This window comes from Diabrotica undecimpunctata, chromosome 6 (assembly GCF_040954645.1).
Source record: "Diabrotica undecimpunctata isolate CICGRU chromosome 6, icDiaUnde3, whole genome shotgun sequence".
Classification (NCBI taxonomy): Eukaryota; Metazoa; Arthropoda; class Insecta; order Coleoptera; family Chrysomelidae; genus Diabrotica; species Diabrotica undecimpunctata.
This window is the reverse complement of record NC_092808.1, coordinates 109,301,027-109,307,148: the sequence shown is the minus strand read 5'-3', so window position 1 is coordinate 109,307,148 and position 6,122 is coordinate 109,301,027. Positions and strand designations below refer to the sequence as shown.

At 30.8% G+C, this 6,122-nt stretch overlaps 1 long non-coding RNA gene across 1 annotated transcript; it reads left to right on the top strand.

The window, feature by feature from the left end:
• The first annotated feature begins 1,080 nt into the window (after positions 1-1,080).
• On the top strand, positions 1,081-1,669 carry LOC140442780 (uncharacterized). The gene is made up of 3 exons (XR_011951139.1): positions 1,081-1,209; positions 1,371-1,493; positions 1,557-1,669. It is a non-coding gene; the product is annotated as an uncharacterized lncRNA (long non-coding RNA).
• The last annotated feature ends 4,453 nt before the right edge of the window (positions 1,670-6,122 follow it).

The following is a 6,122-nucleotide window of genomic DNA, read 5'->3' as shown; positions in this document are numbered from 1 at the left end:
AGAAATATTATAATCTAACAGCTGCATATTGTTTTGGAAAACTTATCTAATAAAAAATTCGTTATGAGATCAAGAAGTTCTAACTTTTTAGAAGGCAAACATTATTAAAATCCTTTTCTGAGTAAGATACTTTCGACACTTTTTAATAATTCTTCCACGAAACTGCAAATTTTGCTAGAGTTGCAGCAACTTAGCGTAATATATTTGGGTATTTTTAATTAAGTTTGTTAACAGGAAAAGCGATGATTTAAATACTTTTTCAGAGTAACTACTAAATATGATAATATTTGGAATTTTAAAAGAATTTTTAAAATTAAGTCTTTTTAGGAATAAAGTTTCTTATATTATATACTCTATATTCATGACTTATTGATTCTTTCAATATATCCTTTGTGAATTAATAAATTATTTTAACATGAAGCGTAAGAGATTTTAGTTAAAATTAATATCAAAGAACTGGTTACAAAATATCATTACACTATTGAGTACATCATGTATGTAAGGTACATCCACAAATATAGTACCTTGACTTGCGCGTAATTTTGGTAATATGTGGTAAATACATCAATTAAAAAGGGCCTTGCTAAGCCCAAAGATCGTACTAATCTGATTCGAGATATAGAGATTAACATAGACAATTAGAATTATAAAATCATTACAAATTTTAAAGTAAATACTTCTTATCGCTCGTTATGATGCTTTTGCACGATCCCGAAATACTATTTAGTGTGACGCAAAATATTGGGACATGTGCAGTAACCTGGCGTTAAAGTTTTTTTTTTTGGAGCCTTCTTTCATTGGAAGAAGTATTTAGTTGCAAAAAGCGGTAGGTCGGTGATTAAATACACAAATATTGCAGCACTACTTACATACAGTTTGTTCGCTGTATCTTTGCACATGTATGAAATTATTCACGAACTATTTTTAAATTTTGTCTCATTTCTACTCACAGAATATAAAATGTTGAAATTAAGCCGCTGGTCCAACATTTAATAATACATCAGACAAAGACAGTAATATAACAACAGTCTGTGATAAATTCTAAACATTGAACCTGCTTATTGTTAACTTCACAGCGTTGTGGTGTTTACAAAAATGATATTCATATTGTTCAATTTTCCATTACATTTTCGTGCCTTGAGTTTATAAATGTTCTCAAAAAGAGTTGTAATAACGACTAACTGTTCACTTAGTGTTGGATTCCTTGATGTAAGTATACATTTTGCAGTTAAATTTTCTTATCTTTAATTTGACGTATCATTTTTGGATCTGGCTAAAACTGTCTAACGGATTGATATAAAACATTATTTGTTGTCATAAATATCAAACAAATATAAAACAGAATATTTTTTCAAGGTTTTTATTTTTAGAATATGCCTGGTAATACATTAAATTCTCAATCCCAGCAACTCGTGCTGAATTTGTATGAATATTTTGAATTGGAAAAAAGGAACGTAGGACCCTTATTGGCACCTTCGGCTTGTGTTCAAGAGGTATTGTAATGAATTGTATGTTGTTTAATAATTTACCTATCATGAAATTGTTTTTAATTTAAGAGGGTAGCTGCTGCCTTGAAAATATCACGGCATACAGTATGTACAATTAAAAAACGAAAAGAATGCAATCCTGTCCTTTCAAGTCCAGGCAAAAGTAGACGTCGTCGTAAAAGCAAGACAACTGATCTGCCTGAAGGAACTAAAATGGTAATACGACACACTGTGTACAATATGTACCTACAAAGTAAGTATAAGTTGATATTGTACAAAATAAAAACGATCTGGTTTATACCCCAGCCAATAGATGTTTCACATTAACACTTCTAAAATAAAGTTTCTATTACGCTATTATTACTAGTTTTTATTTTTTTTAGAAAAGCATGTTACTCTACAAAGTTTGAAATGTGAATAAGAGAAAAAAGAAGTTGGTACTGTGAGAAAAACATCCTTGAGCATTGTACTGAGATATATAGGATTTAAATATAAAAAGGATGACAATCGAAGATCATTATTCGAACAAACCAGTATTGTTGCTTTAAGAGCAAAATTCTTTCGTAAGTACTTTGAAAACCTGAAAAGTTTGCATCCAAGAGAACTTGTTTTTTGGATGAAACATGGATTTATTCAAAAGGAAATAAAACAATTTTGTGGCAACACACTAGTAGCAAATGTGTACGTACACCAAAAGGTTTTGATGGTAAACGTTTCATAATTGTTCACGCTGGTTCTTCTAAAGGATTTGTTTCTAAAGCAAGTTTTTTTGTTTTATTCTAAGTCTAAACATATTGATTACCATGAAGAAATGAACAACGACATTTTTACGAAGTGGATAAGTTCACAAGTAATTCCCAATTTAGAAGAACCATCGTTGATTGTAATGGATAATGCTCCATATCATAGTGTTCTTTTAGAAAAGCAACCTACCACTGCTTCAAAGAAAGATGAAATTGTTACCTGGCTGATAACAAATAACATCCAATTTGACCCAAAATTTACAAAACCTGAATTATTACAAGTTGCAAAAATGAATAAAAAAGAAAATGTGTATGTTATTGATTAGTTACTAAGAGAGCATGGTCATGAAGTGTTGAGACTACCTCCTTATCATTGCGAATTCAACGCTATTAAATTAGTTTGGGCAAATTGCAAGTCATATTACAATAAGCATATTTGTAGGGACGGCTATTCTGAGAGTGTTGTTATAAATATGTGGAAAGAGGCGCTTAATCAATGTAAGGGAGATATTTGGGGAAAATGTGTAAGACATACTCATGAAATTATTAAAAAGTGGTGTGTCCGAGAGCAAAATATAGTTGATATTGATATCCAACCCATCATAATAAATCCTGGAAATTTTTTTTTTCAATTCATTTTAATAATTAAGTCATTTAGTCGTATTTATGGAAATAGGTTGTAACGAAGTAATTGATCCATTCTTTAGGCTAAAACAATGAAACCTTTTACACATAACTTTCCACACTTTATTTTGGAAACTACAGAGAAGTTCGATACATAAGTAAAAAAATTGATAAAAACCAGCTAGTACAAAAAATAAATACTAAGTCTCTAGGTATGCGACATAAGGGAAGTCGTACTATTTTAGCCTGGAAGCACTAATTTGTAACACCCTTTAAGTTTTCTACAAACTAATGTATTTTCGAAATTTTTCTTTTTCTGTTGTTTTTATTGTTTTGTTTTGTAAAGTTTAATTAATTTTTTTGTTATGTTAGTAACTTAGTTCGAAAAGCATGAACAAGAGTTTTTAATCTTTTAGGGCATTTTCTTGAAAAATTGAATGTCATATGTATACGATTGGTTTGGTTTGGTGTATAAATAAATAAATAAACATGAGAATTTAAGCTGTTTGATCTTGGGTCCATCTTTCTCGACTACAGTATTTCAAATAGAGCATTTCTTCCAATAATCACAATAACGTTGAATATGTAGAAAACTCAAAATTACGTTCAAAACAATTCTATAATGAGTTTTTAACATCCAGTACAATAAATAAACAAAAACAATCACTATAAATACGTTTAACGGGATATTATACATTTCCTAATTATTTCATGAATTGAGAAAAGACTTACGTTTGATTTAAACGCTTTGATTTAATTCGTACAACTATGATGTGCAAAGATACAGAGAACGGAGTGTAAGCGGTCTATTCCTAACCTACGTTTGATTCGTTGATATTTAAAAGGCGCGCTTTCTAAAGCCTGCGAATTACGATTACTTGGCGTGAAACTTCATTCTGTTTGCCATCCTTTCGAAGTGTCAAAAAATGAAGTTATCGTTGTCGTTCAGGTTAGTATTTGATATTATTTCACAGCGCTGTGCAATATTTTGTGTTTTGGATTATTTATTTGTTCATAAAAATATTTTAAAATGGCAAGGAACAAGTACTGATACTAAAATTACCGAAATATTTTCGATTAGAAAAGGAAGCTGGACAAACTTTATTACCAATTTTTGCTGTTCGTGAGGTAAGCCCAAAATTAGTCTGAAAATTAAATTGTTTTACCTACTTTTTATAAAAGCCTGTTGCTGAGGCGTTAAGACGTTGAGGCGTTAAGACGTTGAGGCGCTGAGGCTGAAAATTTCTTTGTCAACTATAAGACGTGTGGCAAATGAAGGTATCCAAAAACATTCTGATTATTTTACTAAAATAACAAATCAGTAGCCACTAGTTTTGAATCCAAATTGTTAATGAATAAATACGATCATTCCATTAGAACTCGTGTATACATAATGTTTGGTAAAGGTTAGTTAAAATATTTTATATTTCTGACAGCGTCAGGTAAAGGAATGGCTAAAGATGGTATAGGCCAGTTTGCTGAAGAACTTTATTCGGAATGTGACATTTCGGTGATAGACTGTCACCTTCATCAGCACCTAAATGGAAAACTTATTTAGTACAAGTGGTGGAAGTTAGCATCTAAAACTTACATTGAAAATGTTCAGTTAGTTCTTGTAGCGAACATTGTCATAAGATCTGTTAAAAAATAGTTTCAAATGTTAAATAAAAACATTACAACATAAAAGGGTATTTTCACCAATACAGCACAAAAACATCTAAAAACAACCAAAAACTACAACTTCATCTCAAAGAAACCTCAAAGTGAAGAAGCAGAATAGACGAATTCTTCTTCCCTTTTGTTGAAAATCTCGCTATTTTATGTCAATATCTCGATGTCATATGTAACAAGGTTATGTTTATATTTACACCACATGCAATAATATGGAACCACCAGTTCGAAGACAACTTTAAAAACATTAAAAAATACATTCAACTGGGAAATGAAATGTGTACTCAAGTGCAGGTAGGTCATCTGTGTATGTTATTATAAGTTGCCTTCATATTCCAGTCTCTTACGTCTTGTCAAGTCTTGTTGAAGCAAAAATGAGTAAATACAACTAAAGTTTACCACATCCTTCTTATAGTTCATAGAAGAGCTACAGTTATGGATGTAGCACATTTCTATGAAATGTGCTACAACTGAACTGTTTTTTTCCAATGTTAGTTATTACAGGTTCGATAATAATATTACACAAATTTTCTTCTCTAATATACCACTGTTCAATTAATTTGATACTTAAAACATGTTTACTTTTATATCCATCTTTACCAATCTATTTTTTGTCGATTCGTCTTGGCTAATTGTAACAATTCTGGTTTTAACTGATCTCCATCTAAATTAACATTGCATATCTTCAAGCAATCTATAATGTCTAATTTTAACCATATAGAGGAAGGTTGTTTGTTCATGATTTTACTATGGTATGGTGCGTTGTTCATAGCAATCAAAGATAGGTTTTCTAAATCTTATATACTAAAACGCTAAGCCCTTTTCTTGTCCACCACTTTACTCAAAAACCATATTAGATAATTAAAATATTTTTTCGGAATATTATTAGTATTACGTATGAGATTGTCAAGATATACTTTTGGTACAAAAATTCACTTCCGGTTTTGAGATAACCGGAAGTTAAAATTTACTTTAAGTTTTAGACCCCACAATGTATATATGGATCGAAAGGTCTCGGCGAGACGAATCTAAATATGTACTTCCGGTTGCGATCCGACACCGAAAGTGACCCGAAACGCGCATAAAACGTCAAGATAGAGCAAATCTGACACCGAATTCGTGATCAGCATGCAAAATTAACTGCTAAATGATATCCATGTCGACATTTGATGAACTAAAAATTGCATTCCGGTTTTGAGGTCGACTTCCGGTTTCGTTTTTATTAGTCAAATCAATAGAGAATTCAACGTAGAGTTCAAAAATGTAAGTTCACGAAATTATCATTTATAGTTTTTGAGTTATTGATAAAAATATTTTTATCAAAATAAAAATTTCATTTAAAAAACTCGATGTCGAGTTGGTCCGCTAGTTTGAAAGTAATTGTGTACTTATCCATTTAGTGAATATTGTACTATTCATTTTACCGTGATAATCTGCAGTCAAGGATTTGGCACAAAATATCAAACTGGCGTCTGAAATAAAACCTTTCGCTAAACCAGCATAAAACACAATAAATCTTTGTCCACTATAACCACGTGGTTAAGTATACTTCTGCTGTTGTCATTCCGCTACGACATTATTTTATTTCCCCTAGAAA